The following is a 19,627-nucleotide window of genomic DNA, read 5'->3' on the forward strand; positions in this document are numbered from 1 at the left end:
CCTTTTACTATAGAGGAGCTTGGGTTATTATTTTGTTTTAGATGCAGTATTTCTATTGCAGTACCATGACAGGTTGCAAAAGACAGTCCTATAAATTCATTCACTGAATAAAAAACAGACAAAAATTCCAGGAACTCAGAAAAAAAATAGTAAGGTCTGTGACAGAGGAAACATGAAAAATCAGGGTTGTGAGATAATGGCTAAAGGTTGAGAGTAACAGAAAGCAAAGATTGTGCTGATGCAGAGCATGGGACATATGCCTTCTCAAGACTGTGCAGTTTAAGAACAAACAGGTGTTTCAGGAGTTCTACTGGAATAACAAAATAAAACAAAAAAAAACAACAAACAAAACCTCCTGTTGAATTATTGCTTGAAGGAGATGAAATTTTATCCCGAGAATTGCAGCTCACCTCTGAGTCAGTAGGATTTAGCCCAGCAGTTAGTTGAGAAACAACAGCTCATTTTTTCGCAAGCTTTAACAGAGAATGAATGTGCTAGAGGAAGTTTTCAATGGCATTAGCAACAACTGAACATCTAAATTCCATTTGGCTCTCAACATCGAATTGCCATTCATACCTTCAGCAATTTCTGAATCATGCCCTTAATCCTGCATACGAAATCTGAACATGTAATGTGCTGTCCCCAAAATTGGCTTTTTTTGCATTGTTTGCCTGTCCCAAAACTTAACTGGAATTCAGCCTTTCAGCAATGTTACTCAATAGTGCAACCATCAGCCAGCTTCCGTTTTGCAAACAGAATGTATAAGCAGCAAAAAGGCACAGAAATTCCCATATTTCTTTGCCAAACAATAAAAGAAGGGAGACCTAACTATCTCCCATCTGGCATGTAAAGTTATTGTCCATGACTTTTTCTATATCTAAAGTGCTTTTCTAATTCATTGCATTTCATGTATGCTCATCAGGTATGCAGTGTACTTGCATACTAAACACACTGTGTACCTGGCATGTCCATCATCGTCATCTTCAAAACCATTCCAGCAAAATTTCTCCGTTGAGTATTTATATAGATTTTTATGACCATTACCATGTCCAGCTTGAATTTGCATCTCCCTGTCTTCATTAGGTTTATCCAACATTGGTCAGCATTAATGGGTTGACATACAACCCTGCCTGGTCAGCAAGGCTTTGGTTTACATTCAATACCTCCAGATATTACTATTTTAAAAATAACCAGTATCAAACAGTACAAGCGCAAATAATTAAAGTTAATCACTGAAATTAACAATTAGATATCTAAGAAGACACCTAATTTTACAAATATTTAGTTCATATAATTCACAAACACCAGGTTCCATGATGGCTAGGTATGCTCAGCAGTACAGAAAAATAAGATCCTGTCTTTATGTATCTATCTAAAGATGCAAAGACTTAACTTGAGCACTCACAGTTGACTCACCGCTGACAAAAGTGCCTCCCTCTTCATTGCACACAGCACAGCAAGAAATAAATCCCTCTGTTTTAGAATATCTAGAATACTGCTAATAAGTAATAACTAATGCTGAAAATTAAAGAAATTCATTCTTCAGTCTCGTGATTTTAAAATCGGTAAGAAAATGTGCTAATTAATTTATATTTTAACAGCTCATTTTAAAGGCTCAATTTAGTTACATATATAAAGAAGTTTTATTGAAAAACAATTAAACCAAGTGATCCTCAAAGTCTTCATACTATCAGAACAAAGGCATAAGTATTTTCTTCTGATAGCCCCAAGACTTCCTCGATTCTTTCTCATGCTGTGTCACAGGGGAAATAAAGTTTCCTCTGTTCTTACAAAGGAGTAAAATTTAACTGAAGAATTAGTCAAATGCTCTCAGTATCTGAGAATGACCAGATGTAAAGCAGCTAAACAAACCTACTTCATCAGGAAAACCCACTGGGATCAAGAACTGGTTTATGAATCTCCACACTCAAAAAGTTGGTAATAACAGGTCCTCAATTTGATATTGTATTGCTGAATTAAAGAGTATTACTTAAACGGAGTTTAACTAGGCTCTTTAAGTAAGCTAACAAAGCATGCCTTTCAAACGGAAAAGCAATAACTACAATTCACAGTAGCATATTTAATGCAAATTAGGTTAATGAGAATGTTGGTCTAACCAATTATCTTTTCACAAATTCCTTTACCCTGAAAATAACTTCCTTTTATGCCATGAATACTAATCACATCTTGCAGTGACTACAGTTCCTTCCAACATAAGAAAATACTGTGAATAGTTTTTGTTACCTACATATATCACTTGGCCTTCAAATACAGAGCAGCTAAAAGTAATGCATTTAAGTAAACCTCACACATCGTCTTCAGTAACAGTAACATTTAATATTGTTTATTGTGTAAAACGTAACTTTATTATGAACGAATAGCAGATCTAAACCACCATGCTTTCCTACCACTTGAATTTATTTTAAAGCTCAATCAATTTAAACAGAACACATTTCTTTGTCTCAGTAGCATAATTATCTCTTCATACAAATATTCACTGAATAGTAGAATCAAACAAAGCCTACCTGTAATTTAATAAGATCTTCCAACCTGTGAAATTATGAGTCTAAGAGTTGAAAATTTTTAAGAAAATTTTCAGTAGGAAAACTTACATATCAGTGGAATCATTTTGTTCATCTTAGCTCTCTAATTCATTAAAAACAGAAGACATAAAACATTACTGGAGACAGAGGAGAAATATTCTCTATTCGGAAATTTTTCAAATTAGAGGGAGGGATTAATGTAACGGGACCCTTCTAAGACTACCGTGACTGAAAAGAAGCACTGCAAAGGCAAATACAAGATTCAAAACCAATTTTTTCAATCAGAATTTAAATTCTCCTAAATAAGCACTAATGATTTTGATAAATTTATTTGGGGTTTTCCAGCCTTTATTCACCTCTCATTGATTTTATTTTGGGAATTCAATCCTCTGTCTTCAAATGTGTTTAGTCAGCTAAACAAAATGCAGTAAATTTAAGACAGCATTATGCAACTGAACCAAATAAACCACAACAGAAAACTACAACTTAGCTACATTTGGGAAATTAATAATGAGACCTAAAATATCTCAAAAAGCACCCTCTACCACACTGGTCAAAGTTCTTCCCGAGCCACTAAATTGATAAGATCCTCTCCAAAGGAAGTCCATCTTTAGAATAGATTTTAAGCAACTTTGCATGTTTAACTTGCAAGAGATCCCTTTTTCTCTATATTGATCCTCAATTCATCACTAATATCAAAACAAGCTACCTGCCTGTTCCACCAGTCTTCTTCATGGGTTGCAATAACGCAGGAGGAAGTAGATGTTATTTTAAGGTGAAAAAAAAGAACCAGATCCTCCAGTCTAACGCTTTTCTGCAGGAAAAAACAATGAATTGCAGAGTTTAGGCATGAATGAAGCTTGAAATCTTATCCAACATCAATAGTTCCTATGAGACTGACCAACTCCCTTGAGGAATTGGAGGAAGATAAGCAGCATATTCTTTCTCTTTTTATAGTGCAACACTTCATGTAGAAGGTCCAAGAGAAGAGAGAAATCTATAGATATAAGAAAAGGTGGGCAACTACTAAGTCATGAATTTTGAGCTAACTTATGAGCACAAAGAGAAAATGAAAGCTTACCAGTCTTTTCGGATTAATTAGGTATGAGTGAATCTTTCTCAAACTAGAAGAAAAAGCATGAGGAAGAACTCCCATCCATCCATCCATCCATCCATCCATCCATCCATGCACGCATGCATGCCATGGCCTGCTCTAACTAGGAGATTTTAAAAACAGCACACAAAGAGCAAGAACCACAGACTGGGCGATTTGGAACATCATCAGAATGAAAAAATTTCTTTCTCCTTACACAGTGTTTCCACACAGTACGATTTTTATATATATATATAATAGATATATTTTATATACATATATTAATTGTCTATCTAAAATTAATGCTTATTTTATATAAAAATCTCTTTGGATGAATACTGAAGATTTCCTTTTATAGGACACCTAATGGTTTTTCCTTTTTTTCTCCAACAAAAGGAGACTTACATATATAAAAATTCATAATATTCTTCCAATGCTATGAATGTATGTTCTGCAAAAGTTTTATATGAAAAATTTTATACACATCGTAAACAGATAATCATCCAAATATGATCATTTTCTGACAATGAGGTAGCATACAATATTGAGAAACAGACTTCTCAAAGACACATAGCTTCCAAAGTCTGTTCATGGAAGTTCTAATAACATCACTAATTTTCTATTTCTGCTTTTTTAATTTCTCCAGTAGATTACACATTGTAACTATTATCATTTACTATAACTAAGGCTGCAATGTGCTACTTATGCATACAGTAATAGCAATTTTTAGAATGTGAGAATACAAAACCAATAGATAAATACCCTGTAAGAACTCAGCATCTGTTAGATTTCTTCAGATGCTATTAAGATCCGTAAAATTGCCTGTGATTGCAAAGTCCATCTTTTATTAAGAACACAACAAGTATTTTCAAACAACATGCTTTCACCACAAATACTTCAGCACAACCTAATTTTTTCCCTGGTTCTGCTGCTTGCCAGTAGGTTGCACAGTCATGTGTTACAAACTCCAGAAGGCTTATGCAACGGCTCAGCATAAAAACCTCTAACTACCAGCAGAATATGTATCACAAAGAAAACATTTTAAATAACATTCTTCTACTGTTACCAGCAGAAGTTTTTAAGCTCTCTGCAAACATACGGATTTTTGTAGCCTTCACTGCAAAATATAAAGCGTATTTGTAACCAGATTCAGAAAGAAAAATACTCTAAATTAATTCCCTGGCAGAACTACACAGTATTACAAGTCACAATTTAAAAAATTAGTATGTAAATTTGACCAAAGAGCAAGATCATCTGATCAAGGCTAAATGATGTCCTCAAAATGTAATATGTGTCACAGATAAAGGAGTAAGAAGGAAGGATCTTTGGAAACCAGTGCTGCTTCAGGAACAGAAAGTGTCTATTCAGGAAGAACAGAACTAATTTAACATATAGAGGATCTGCAGCCTCTTGAAATCAAGGTCGGATGCCAGTTTTTCAAATGAAAAGAAGACTAAAGCCAACAAACTGCAAACACGATTTGGGGGGAGGGAGGAGGGAAGGGGAACCAAACCAAAACAACAAAAAACCCAACACCTCTTTTTATTGAAAGCTAGAGCAGAGGTTGACAAGAGTCAAAACAGGAAAACAGAACAAATAAAACAATACTCAAAAAGGTTCAGAAAAACAGTTGTACACACGCGTCTGCATGAACACTAGGTGTCTAAGAAATAAGACAGATGAAATTGGAATACCTTTAAGCCTTTAAGGCATTCAAAAAGCTAAATGACAACATGAGAATACTGGGAGCAGTGAAAGGAAGACTGAGAAGGACAGTGCAAATGAAGCCAACATTTTATATAAAAATATCTTTGAATAAATACTACTCAAAACAAACAAAAAGTGGCAAATCTGTAAGTTGAAGCTCAGTTGTGGAACTCCATGCCATCAGGTGGTGCAGATGCCACAAGTTTCCACAGATGCAAGGAGGGATATAACTACTGTTAACTACAAAGATTTCACATCTGGCTCAGGAAGTGCCTGGGACATCAACTGGTGCAGGTCAAGAAAGTATTTGGGAAAGTAGTATATGGGAAAGTAGAGTATCATATCACATGCTCAGGTGCCTTACATGAGGTATTTCCAGATGGGCATTGGGTCTAATTCAATAGAACCAACCTTAAATTTCAGCAAATAGATACTTTAAAAAAAAAAAAAAAAAATTGTAGAACTCTACCTTTCTCTTAATTAGTTCTCTTTCTGCAGGAAAAACTGGAAGGAAAAGCAGGTGATCTACAAATTTATTTTTAACCAGTAGCTGCGAGATCCTTCAAGACAATGCACCATTTTACATCTGCAGGGTGTATAAGCAGACAGACAACACTGCCATATGGGAAACTGTATAAACAGCATCAGAGTCTCTCCGCTTTCTAATTAACTTTTCCACATTTTCTTAAATGTATCACTATTTTTCATACATAATTTTTATTAAATATTTAATGATTATAGCTTGTACAATGCTACCAAAAAAACACCCAAATATTAAAAAAAAAAAAAAAAAAAAAGCATAGAGCAAAAAAGTGTATTTAAAATTTAACCAGATGTGGTTATTCATAAGTACAAACCCTGTCATCTCCATCTTTCACTTTTTTATTGAATAAACAACAAAATGATATTTAAGTGTGAAGTTACTGATTTCCCCATAGGTTAAGCTTAAACCCTTCGTTAAGTTTAAGGTAGTCACCTTAAATATTTATATTTTTCCTGATGCTTCATGACATTTCTTAGTGTCATTTTTTTCAGGTCACTAATTTATAACATACTTAGTGATTTTTTTAAATGTCACTGCAACCAGCCTGCTAGATTAGACAAAGTATAAAAATCCATTGAGCTCCCTGTTTTTTTAAAAATATCATTCAAAAGAAAGACTGAAAAAAAGATCAAAGATTGCTGCATAACTTGATGAATAAATACTGAGGACCAAAGACTTTTTTTTCGTACCATCAATATGACATAGCAGGAGGTGAAATTTGTGATTCTCCCCATTATACATACATCAAAAAAAATTCTACTTAAAAAAACAAACAAACCAAAAAAAAAAAAACCCACATTATTTTTGAGCACATGAAGAAACTTAAGAAATACTTTGTTTTCAGCAGTTTGCTATTTTTATTCCAATAATAGCCACTAACTTGACACAATTAAAGAAAAAAGTCTATCTGTAGTTCTTACATGCCACACATAAACACTGGAAAACTTCCTTTTCTCCCACCCCCTTCCCTCCAATTTTCATAGCAGACAAGTCATGATGGTTTACAATAGTTTTGACAGTTGTCTATTCAAGCTTCCATTTTAAGCATTTACAGCCAGTCTTAATTTTAGATGATGGGACACACATTATTTGACAGCCTTTGCATTATTAGAATTTTATAGCCCAAAAACCCACCTAATTTTTACTTAGCGCTACAGTTTCATTCCTTACTCTGTATTGATAGTCACTTACAGCAAAGAATGCAGTTATATAATCAATACATGCTCTTTATCCTACTGTGCTGGATATTTTTAATATCATCACAACCAAATTAGTACCATTCTTCCCTAAAGCAGAATTCACTGTTCATGCAAGCAGTACAGTATGCCATGTCTATGGGACTATCTTTCAAAAGTATTCATAAATTATAAATAAAGGTGCAGGACTAAAAATATTCAAGTGGTTTGATACAGTGAGTACAAGGCTTGGCTTTCTTGCATTTATGAAGGGTTCTGGAAGATCTGACAAGTCATAGTACTAACACAAGCTTCTAAGATTTTTTTTTTTTTTTGTTTAATGTAATGACACAAAAGAAGTACCTTCAGAAAACAAGCTAGGATTATCTTCTGATATGTTAATAAAATGACAAGGATTATAATTAGCAAAGAGTAAATCTAGTAAAGCTCTAATTCTATAAGCATGCAAAAGTATTTCTTTGCATATGCAAGTTACTCATAAATCTCCAAAGACAGTAGTGTAATGGCTTATCAGTGAGTCTGAACATCAACTTAAAAGTTAACAACAGATTGGTAAGCATTCATTTCAGATCAAAAATAGAAGCAAGCAGCACATTCATCTTACCAATGGCTTAGACAGCCACTACATTCTTGGTCCAACTTATATTTGTAAGAAAAATAATCAACGAGCTGGAAGCTCATGATAATTTTTCAAGAAATGTGCTTTCTAAAAGGCTACAGTATCTACAGTAGAGTTTTCCACTGCTACAGACTAATTGGTCAATGCAAAGTTTCAAAACCTGTATTAATAGGAATTATAAAAGGAGAAAAAACCACTTACTATCTACACTTCTTTGGGTCATATGAAGCAGCAAGTTGTAGCCGCATACAAGCTTCTGCTCATCTTTTGTAACAGGTACTTTGAGGGTTTTTCTAACAAGTTTATTGTAAGTAAATCAGGCTCAGGTTACCTCAAGTGAAAAGACCAGTACCCCCTGTATTGACCCCTGCGCTTGCTCCTTTGTGCTGAGCACACTACAGCATTCCACATTCTATAGCTTACAATACCTCTTACCAACACATCCTGCAGCCTTATTACACAAGTTCTTCTTGTATGGTAGTGACAAGAATTACAGCTCTTCCACAAATTAAACTATATGAAGAGATCATAGAAAATGGAGAACTACGATTTTCTGGATGACAAACACCATCTGCGCTATGTATTTACCACTGATACACAAGTGTTTTGCAGGTCTGCATAATGCAAAAGTATTGATCTTTATTTAATTACCTTCTGTATTCAAACAGAACAGAACTGAAATGTGCACTCTAGTGTTCATTTTTAAATATTCATTTGGAGAATTTATTTTCTATCACAATATTGGCATACTATTAAATAGCATAATAGCAATATCAAAATTCAGGTTTTAAGATACTGAAGACTGACACTGTCTGGTAAAAATAAAAAGGCTAAAATGAAAAATCATCTATCTCACAGCTATTCACTAGACATATTTACTTGCTGTTGTTTACTTGTAGATTTTTCTATGATCTAGCTCTACACAGTCAAAAAAAAAAAAAAAAAAAAATCACACAATTTTGCCCCACGGAGACATTACTTCATATTGTATTTTAATGTTGTGCTAAAGCCTTCCCTGCCTATTCATTCATCCATCCATCACCCTGCTTGTCCTACCTCTGCTTATTAGGTTTGTTTTAGCTTTTTACCTTGTTTGAATCAATTCTTTCACATTTCTGACCATGATTATAGTACTTTAAGTCCCTCTAGCCTACATGGAACATAATATGCAGGTGTTGATCAATGAATTCTTTGCTTTAGAAGGAAATGATCCATGCATCATGTAGAAAACACTATCTCTGCGCTGCCTTTCCAAATTGCATTGCTTTGTGGTAAACATTTCACTGTGCACAGAAATATGCAAGGCATCTATCAAACACAATCCTCATTGCTTGTTTTCATTTTGAATATGGTGAGAAAATAGTATTTAAAAACAAAAAGTTACGACATGTAGTATATACTAAGTCAGTATAGAACTTGAATAAGGTTTAGCATTTAAGCAATGAAGGCACAGCACTCAGCGAAAAATTTCAGGTTTTCAGAAACTACGTTCTCCATCGGAAAAAATAATTCAGGCAGAATTTTCCTGAGCAGCTCAAACTGTCTGATTCTTAATCTAATGAAAGTTTATTTTAAAAGCAGCATCAGAGACAGTGAGATTTGTAGCAAGTTCTTGGATTATCATTTCTTTCTTCCATAAAATAACCGACTCTCACCCTCCTTCGGCAATCACATAGGGAAAGGTTTCACAACACATCTTTCCCATTGAATCAGCAGACAGTGAAAATGTGCTTAGAACAAGTAAAAGATTCTTGAGTTAAGAGTTATAAATCTTAGCCATATATATGTGAAAAGGAAAAATAATAGTCTTCATAGCATAAGAGAAAAAAAAGCGTTCACCAAGATGCTGCTCTGTAGATGAATGACCTTTTCTCTAAACACACATTCAGGGGTTTTTTCAACAGCTCTTCTGGTTTTGTTCAGCACTCTTTTTTTTTTTTTTTTTTTAATTAGTATTTGTAAAAGTAACTTATTAATTTTGGTTTTAACCTTCAGAGATTAGAAAAGAATCAGAATCTACCAAAAGTTTTAGGATGACAAGAAGGCCACCCATGACTCTACTGATAGCTTAATATCAGAGACACCGTTTCTTTTTCTGAGATTTTTTCCACAGGCTGCAATTAGCAAACAGTTTTATTGCACATCTGAAGGTCAACCCCAAAACGGAACAGTCTTCTCACTGGGAAGGAATGTAGTGGGAGAGGATGGAAGGGAAAAAAAAATATCTCTCTCCGTTGTTTACAAGAAAACAATAACATGGTACTGCAGTGCCAGTTCTCACATTTGTAAAATACGGCCTGTTTACAGACTTAAATCACTCTTCGTAATGCACCCTAAGATCTACACGTAAGTGCTAAGGTTAACACCAGTATTTGTTACCAGTCCCACTACCACCAAAATAGCATCTTTCTACTGAAGCTTAGTTAAGTAATCATTTCAAAATCAGTTAAAAATAAAGATTATGGCTACTGCAGAAGCAAAGAGAGATAAAAAGCTCGGACGAATGACAATCTGGTTGATAAACTAATCAGATTCTAACAAATCAAGCAACTGAACTCAACTTCAAAAGCTTCTCTGCTTTTCTAGTATCCACAGCTCTCAACATGGAGAACCCAGTTTTCCTGGTGTTTTTCACATCATGTGGCTTGCTGTTGCTAAGTGCAAATACACAATGCAGATGTTCTACTAATGGTTCCCAATTTTTCTAAAATTGAGTTTGAACAGCAAAGGTAGGCTTTTAGCTCTTTTGGAAGTGAATTAAGAGACCGATCCTATATTCAGATAAATGACAAACTACAAAATCTTCCAGAGTACTGCATACCACTGATTATCTCAGTTTTCAAGGGACAGGCTTCAAAGTATTCAGAGGTTCAACACAACAGTACAGTAATACCATGCAGAGGTTTACAGGAGAACCAGTCCCCAATCTGTATTCTCTTCTGCATTACTTTTCTTTATGTGTTTTCAAAGTCACAAAAATGACAGCAAAATGAGTACTTCCCATGCAAACTTCTACAGATACTTCAATTTGAAAATACAAAACAGCACACATGGGAACCTGCAGAGTTAGGATTCTGAGCCTTCTCAGAACAGAGTTCTTCCTCACATTGACTCGAAAATACTCAGAATACAGCAGAAGTTCAATTCACTAACCAAAAGTGACAAAGGTTAGAATGATACATCAATCAATTATATATATAAAAGATAAGATTTAAACTTAAGAAAACAAAAATGAAATTTCAAGGGCACCTAGGGTTCTCTGAAAGCCAAATTAAAAATATACTTGAACAGCCAAAGCTCACTTGCACTTTATTCATATATGGATTGAGAGATGAACTGCACTAACCTGTCAGCTGCAGCTTCCTTACCTACATCAAATGACTCATTACAGAAGCTAAACGTACTACAAGGCCAGTTTTGATGGATGACTTAGAACTAGGAATTAGCAACCACTGGAGGGAAAATGAAAACCAAGGGAAATTTGGGAAGATCACATATTTCTAGTCAAATACACATTTCAAACTGAAACTTAACTATCCCTATACCCCCAAAGATCATGGCAGGGAACCTCTCACAGGATTCCTGGATTAATGTCGGGAGGAAATAAGGTACAATGGGTTGTCATCCTACTGTACTCTTGCAATCAAAAAGAATAGATTGATGTGTTCTTAGAAACATATTTTTATTACATTGTACAGAAGCACAACATCCAAGATTAGAATTTTTTCTTTTTTTAAAGGTAAATAAATGTAAACATAAACACCCTTAAACACTGAAAAGTCATGCACATCTCTGGTTCTACAAAAATTAAGACACAACAGCTGAAAATGACTCACATCCAAAATACATTTACAAAAAACATTTTCAGCCTCAATTGAATTTATTAAGTTCAGAAAAATAAAAAACAGTTTGTTATTTGATATTGTAATTGCCAATCTTAGAAACAAGCTCTCTTTCAATGGCTGTCAAAATGCACACCAGGAAATTTTGGGAAATGACATCTATTGAATTACTGAGCAGTCTTTCTGTTTATCACGTCTGCGTTTCACTGTAAGACTTTCCAAGCTGGGTAATAAAAAAGAGTTGGAAGTCATCAGCTTACTGCGTAAACCTCACTATTGGTTGAACCTGCAAATGGGAAAGCAGCAGCCACATCCATCGGCCTCAGCTAGAAACATCCCCAGGGTCTCTGGGCTGGGCAGAAGCAATCCCCAGGAGCTGATGGAGGTTATGGCTGCTTATAACACCCCTTAACAAAACAACAGTCAAGGAGCTCCTGCATGATATCCCTGCCTCTAAACTGGAGAGACATGGATTTGATGGACAGACCACTCAGTGGATAAGGAACTGGCTGGCTGCACTCAAGGAGTTGCAGTCAACAGCTCAACATCCAAGTGGAAACCAGTGACAAGTGGTGCTCCTCAGAGGTTGGTATTAGGACCAGCACTGTTTAACCTCTCGGTCAGTGTGTCCTGGGTTCAGCTATAGCAGTCATTTTTCTCCTGCTTAGTAGCTGGTGCAGTGCTGTGTTTTTTAACTTTCAGCCTGGGAACAATGCTGATAACACCGATGTTTTTAGTTGTTGCTAAGTAATGTTTATTCCAACCAAGGACTTTCTCAGTCTCATGCTTTGCCAGGGAGGAGGGGAAGCCGGGAGGAAGCAGAGACAGGACACCTGACCCAAACTAGCCAAAGGGGTATTCCATACCACAGCACGTCATGCCCAGTATATAAACCGGGGGGAGTTACCCGGAAGGCCCAGATCACTGCTCGGGTCGGGCTGGGTATCGGTCGGCGGGTGGTGAGCAATTGTATCCTCTCCCCTTGTTATTTCACTAATCGTTATTATCATTGGTGGTAGCAGTAGTGGTTTTGTGTTATACCTTAGTTGCGGGACTGCTCTTATCTCAACCCGTGGGAGTTACATTCTTCCCATTCTCCTCCCCATCCCTCCGGGAGCGGGGGGAGGAAGAAGGGGGGGGGGGAGTGAGCGAGCGGCTGTGTGGTTCTGAGTTACTGGCTGGGCTCAAACCACGACAGTTCTTTTTGGTGCCCAACGTGGGGCAGAGGAAGAGGAAGAAGAAGAAGAGGTCACTTCTCGACCCCGGACCTCAACCGAACTACGGAATATGCGAAAAGATTTCACCCGTCTTCCAGGGGAGCACATTGTCACCTGGTTGCTCCGGTGCTGGGACAATGGGGCCGACGGTCACGAACTAGAAGGTAGGGAAGCCAAGCAGCTGGGATCACTTGCTAAGGAAGGAGGAATTGACAAAGCGATTGCAAGAGAGAAGCGAGCCCTCAGTCTTTGGAGGCGGCTCCTGGCAGCTGTGAAGGAAAGGTTTCCCTACAAAGACGATATTACGAATCGCTCAGCCAACTGGACCACGATAGAGAAAGGCATCCAGTCCCTGAGGGAATCAGCCATTATAGAGATGATCTATCGTAGGCCGGATTCCAGGAACACATCCGTAGACCCAGATGAAGTCGAATGTACACGACCCATGTGGCGGAAACTTACACGGAGTGCGCCATCATCATATGCCCACACATTGGCATCAATGACCTGGAATGACGGAGTATCACCAACAGTGGATTTCCTGATTCGTCAACTCCGAGAGTTCGAAGACAATCTCACCCCTTCCATCATTTCAGCTGTGGAAAAACTGTCCCAGGAGTTCAAACAATTGAGAGACGATTTATCCGATCTATCCAGCTCTCCACGCGTACCAGCCCATGTCTCAGCTATTAACAGAAGGCGCCCTACTGCTCGAGAAAGAAAATATAGGAGGTACACGCCACGGGCCACCCTATGGTTTTACCTGCGGGATCATGGAGAAGACATGAGAAAGTGGGATGGAAAACCTACTTCAGCTCTGGAGCAACGGGTGCGTGAACTGAAGAGGAGAACAATGGTCAAGGATGATCCTCCCAGGAAAGCTGCTGCTCCAGTCTCTGGCGAGCAGTTTCCCAGATGGAGCGAAAGAGCTGATTTTACTCCAGCTCCTGTGATAAGGAATACTAATCCCTTTCTACAAGACAGAAGTGGAGAATTTTGTGATCACTATTAGAGGGGCCCTGCCTCCAGCCAGGTGGAGGAGAGGGATAATCGGGTTTACTGGACTGTGTGGATCAGATGGCCTGGCACATCAGTCCCACAGAAGTATAAGGCTCTAGTAGATACCGGTGCACAGTGTACTCTGATGCCATCAAGGTATCAAGGGGTGAAACCCATTTCTATTTCTGGAGTGACAGGAGGATCCCAAGCGTTAACTATGCTGGAAGCTGAAATCAGCCTGACTGGGAGGAAGTGGCAAAAGCACCCCATTGTAACTGGTCCAGGGGCTCCATGCATCGTTGGCATAGACTATCTCAGGAGAGGGTATTTCAAAGACCCAAAAGGGTATAGATGGGCTTTTGGTATCGCTGCCTTGGAGACAGAGGAAATTAAGCAGCTGTCCACCTTACCCGGTCTCTCAGAGGATCCTTCTGTTGTGGGGTTGCTGAAGGTCGAAGAACAACAAGTGCCAATTGCGACCACAACAGTGCACCGGCGGCAATATCGCACCAACCGAGACTCCTTGATTCCCATCCATAAGCTGATCCGCAGACTGGAAAGCCAAGGAGTGATCAGCAGGACCCGCTCACCCTTTAATAGCCCCATATGGCCAGTGCAAAAGTCTAATGGAGAGTGGAGATTAACAGTAGACTATCGTGGCCTGAACGAAGTCACACCACCATTGAGTGCTGCCGTACCGGACATGTTAGAACTTCAGTATGAACTGGAGTCAAAGGCAGCCAAGTGGTGGTGTGACTTCCGGGTAACTCCCCCCGTTCCCCCACCAGCCTATTTGCAACAGCAATTGAGAGTTCTGAAGGTTTTAGATGGCCTTTGAGTACCCTTGAAACCTGCCTGCTGATTGTCCTGGGTTCAGCTATAGCAGTCATTTTTCTCCTGCTTAGTAGCTGGTGCAGTGCTGTGTTTTTTAACTTTCAGCCTGGGAACAACGCTGATAACACCGATGTTTTTAGTTGTTGCTAAGTAATGTTTATTCCAACCAAGGACTTTCTCAGTCTCATGCTTTGCCAGGGAGGAGGGGAAGCTGGGAGGAAGCAGAGACAGGACACCTGACCCAAACTAGCCAAAGGGGTATTCCATACCACAGCACGTCATGCCCAGTATATAAACCGGGGGGAGTTACCCGGAAGGCCCAGATCACTGCTCGGGTCGGGCTGGGTATCGGTCGGCGGGTGGTGAGCAATTGTATCCTCTCCCCTTGTTATTTCACTAATCGTTATTATCATTGGTGGTAGCAGTAGTGGTTTTGTGTTATACCTTAGTTGCGGGACTGCTCTTATCTCAACCCGTGGGAGTTACATTCTTCCCATTCTCCTCCCCATCCCTCCGGGAGCGGGGCGAGGAAGAAGGGGGGGGGGGGGGAGTGAGCGAGCGGCTGTGTGGTTCTGAGTTACCGGCTGGGCTCAAACCACGACACAGTGACACAGTCTAGTGGGATCGAGTGCACCCTGAGCAGGTCTATCAACAACACAAAGCTGTATGGTGCAGTTGACATGCCATATGGAAGGGATGCCATCCAGAGGAACCTACACAGGCTTGAGAGGTGGGAAAGCACAAACCTCATGAAGTTCGACAAAGCCAAGTACAAGGTCCTGCACCTGGGTCGGAACAATCCTGAGCACAAATACAGGGTCAGCAAAGAACGGTTTAATAGCAGTCCTGAGGAGAAGGACTATGGCGTGTTGGTTGATGGGAAGCTCAACATTACTTGGAATGCATGCGTGCAGCCCAGAAAGCCAACCATACGCTGGCCTGCATCAAAAGGAGCACATCCCGCAGGTTGAGGGAGGTGATTCTGCCCCTCTAACTCTGCTCTCATGAAACCCCTGTCTAGAGGACTGCATCTAGCTCTGGGGCACCCAAAATAAGAAGAATGTAGACCTGCTGGAGCAAATCCAGAGGACGGCTATGAAGATTATCTGAGGGCTGATGCACATCTCCTATGAAGACAGGCTGAGAGACTTGGGCTTGTTAAGCCTGGAGAAGGCTACAGGGAGACCTCAGAGCAGCCTTCCAGTGGGGCTACAAAAAAGCTGGAGAGACAAGGGTGTGAGGGAGGAGAAGGGGTAATGGCTTTAAACTGAAAGAGGGTTTGGATTAGATATTAGGACGAAATTCTTTACTGTGAAGGTGGTGAAGCACTGGAACAGGTTGCCCAGAGAAGTTGTGGATGCCCCATCCCGGGAAGTGTTCAAGGCATGGGGGTTGGAACTAAATGATCTTTAAGGTCCCTTCCAACCCAAACTCACTTGAAAATTTTTGTTCTGAATAAAAATGGCAAACCTCTTTGTAATCATAACAGAATGGAAAAAACTAAGTTATAGCTCAATAACTCAATAAACACCAATTTCTTTCAGTAGATGAGTTCACTGTGGTTCACTGTGGTTGACAAAGATTTCCCCCAGCCAGCTATATGGAAAACATCCTTCATGAAACGGCGTGTAAGTGAACATGGCTACCAGATGAATGAGATATCATTAGAAGAGAGATTCATGACTTCTATCACTTCGGTATAATGAAAAATGTTACATATTCTGTACAATGCTGCTGTTAAGTGGACATGAAAATTTTAAGAGACTGTTACCTGGAGACTACTATACACACATGCTAGATGAAGACAAACTGTAGAAGAGGTTCACTGACTACTTGGAGAAAGCATAATCCAGTGTATTTGACACTGTTAAGCACAAAGAGAAATGTGATGCTGATTACATTATTATTTAAATCTTTTCATTTGAAAACATGTCTTCTTATATTATTTCTGTGCACAATTAGAGAGCTGAGTTTAAAAGGTGTAATAAAATCTTTCCAGTTCAGACAGTTATTAACATTTTGGTGGGTATAGTAAATCAACTTACTTCCACCAGCTTTTGTCATCAGGTGTGTCCTGAGATTCAAGCATATCGATTGTACATATTTCAAATAATTAGGAAAGACAAAATTGCTGGGCCTACTTGGAATTATTAGTTATTCTAGGTTACATGACAGTAATAGCTCAAGGTAGGAAAGCATCAGCTGATTCCATTGTAAAAACATGAATTCATACTAAGCCTATCTTCCAAAATTCCAGAAAGTTTTGCTCTCAAAAAAACCCAACCAAACCACACCACCACCAACAAAACAAACAAACAAAAACTAAAACAAACAAAAAACACCCAAAACCCCTCTACACAGTTTCTCTACAACGCACTTATCTGGATTGTAGATTCATTTAGTTTCTTCCATATCATAAATAAATAATTAAAAAAGCTATTGCATGAGGTGCTACATGTCTGTAAGAGATCGCATGACCTAAAAGGTGAACAAGTTCATACTGGAAACTGCAAACTTGGTTTCACAGTGCAGACTGGCACCCATTAACAGTGCATTTATTCATGCTTCTGTGAGCCCAGAACTCTGACCATAAATTTTACAGGGCAGACATAGTAAAAAGGTCTGTTGCATACTTTTTCAGGGGTAACCTTCAGGAGGCTACTCAAAAAGAGAAGCCCTCTTCTTTAGCTACATATTGTTTGCAGGCTTCCTTTGATACCTTATATATTCTTGCACCAGACCAATGACTGCATATGGTAGTCTTTGAATTTGTTCACAGGAAATGTCTTTCATAAGCCAGGTATCTTCATATACGAGCATCCGCACAGCCTGGCAGCATACACAGGCCATTACCATTGCAGTGTTTTCCTGAATGTTCCTACTACTACTGAAAAGTCAAAGCAGCAGCCTGTACAAGTGCTTAACACAGGAATATAAGATATTCCAAGTGAGGATCTCGGAAGCTTTATGTTGGCTGGTAGGTATCTTTGCTATTGCTTTTAATTTGGTAATGGAAATAAATCCCAATGTGAATACAACACAGCAGTTGAAATCATTCAATTCCCTCAGCAGAATTCACCTCCTTTCTTCTTTGGAAGCAGGAAGTAATAAAGTCTCCTCCTCTGAGATAACAAGATACAAATCCTATCCCTCCAGCGATGATAAGGGCTCACTGTCTCTTTGAATAGTTTTTCAATGAGACACATTCCTGAGAGTAGAAAAAGGACAGCTGGAAACAGACAGTATGTGCATTTTGTGGATTGTTTACCTCCTCAATCTTCATCAGTGTTCTCCATGATATGAAAACTTAATAGAGGCATTTTTCTTAAGAGTAGAAGATTATGAAAAATCGATAGGGTCAAGATCAAACATCCAGTCACAAAGTGTGCCTACCTGGTGAACACTGTGTCAACTGATCTGCTGTCATCTTCCTGGGTTTCTTCGTAGGTTTTAAACACTTACAGAAGGTAGTCCCAAAAATCTGATAATGAATATCCCTGTAGTAAAAGATCACCAGCTAATTTTATACTGATAGATTTTAAATTCGTTTCCCTGGACTGGTACTGTTGAATTTTGGAGTTATGTGAGAGCAAGAAATACCACTGTTCCATATAACTTCCTACAAATTTGATGCTTAAGATTTTAATAAGAGTTACTAATGTTTTATTCCATCAGCAGCCCAAATAAGACTGCTACATATACAGATGTTATAGCTTCCCAGAAATAGAAAGAACGATGGGTTACGTAAACATTCTCAATGCATTTTTCATTCTATCAGTTGGTGAATGCAATATTAGTGGCTTCTGTTATACTGAAAAAAAAAATAGCCGCAGCTCTGTTTTACTGAAAAAATATTTATGGTTGTTAAATAGATCCTGGTGGAATCAAAAGTTTTAATAGCATGTATTTCTATTTCTGAAGCATCTGACATCTAAGCGTAAGCTGTAACTTTCATCTAAAATCTAGCCATAACATAATTAGTGTATCTGGTAAAATAAGAGTTTTGATCTCAGGGTACGATGTCCTCAGAGAGGAACATGAAAAATGAATGAGGGATCAGAAAATTTAGGTCACATGCTGTTGTCACTGAAGTGACAGGCAAAGAGATGTTAATTTTCAGAATAGAAATCTGAACTTCACAGTCTGAGATTATGACAACTAACCATATGATAACACTTCTTCTCCCTGTGGGCCACTAGTTCTCAGCTCCTAAGGTCTGACCCTCTAAGCAGCTATAAAAGGGGGTTTTATGTATGGAAAACATCATATAATATTCTAGTCTTTTCTTATAAGATTTTTTAAAATTATCTAAGACAAAATTCAAATACAATTTTTTTTTAAGCCTGGGAAAAAAATTGCTGTATTACTACATTCTCATTTTAAAATATCTTGTACAGAAATCTAAGATCAATAAGTACGCATTACCCTACTTGGCAATATGTTTCTTCTTCATGTTTTTCTGCTGTAACCTACTACACTTTTCACCAGATATTGAAAAACAAAAAAAGGTATCCTTTAATTTGTAAATAGACTAATGATGAAAGACGACATTAACTAGTCTTAATGAAAAACTCGATGATCCAAAACCAGAAGCTGTTGTGCTCTAATGTCTACTTTCCAAAAAGTACATACTTTCCTTTGCAAGTTTTCAGAGAAAAGGAAAGTAATGGTCATTATATGGTGCATGCATGAAATCAAATCACAAGTTTTAAGCTTCAATAAGAAGTTCTTTTAAAACAATCTCTTAAAACAAGATTCAATTATTACTGAAGACCTATGAAGTACTGACAAAGCAAAAGTATTCCCTGTAGTCAGAACTTAAGGACTGAAGTAAAACTGTTAATTACGTGTGTCCTGGGTTCAGCTATAGCAGTCATTTTTCTCCTGCTTAGTAGCTGGTGCAGTGCTGTGTTTTTTAACTTTCAGCCTGGGAACAATGCTGATAACACCGATGTTTTTAGTTGTTGCTAAGTAATGTTTATTCCAACCAAGGACTTTCTCAGTCTCATGCTTTGCCAGGGAGGAGGGGAAGC

General features: G+C 38.2%; 1 protein-coding gene across 1 annotated transcript in view; it reads right to left on the reverse strand.

The window, feature by feature from the left end:
* Window positions 1–19,627, reverse strand: part of AVEN (apoptosis and caspase activation inhibitor) — a 108,520-nt gene that overhangs the window by 6,379 nt on the left and 82,514 nt on the right. The gene's annotated exons all lie outside the window — the stretch shown is intronic.

This window comes from Strigops habroptila, chromosome 4, assembly GCF_004027225.2.
Source record: "Strigops habroptila isolate Jane chromosome 4, bStrHab1.2.pri, whole genome shotgun sequence".
Classification (NCBI taxonomy): Eukaryota; Metazoa; Chordata; class Aves; order Psittaciformes; family Psittacidae; genus Strigops; species Strigops habroptila.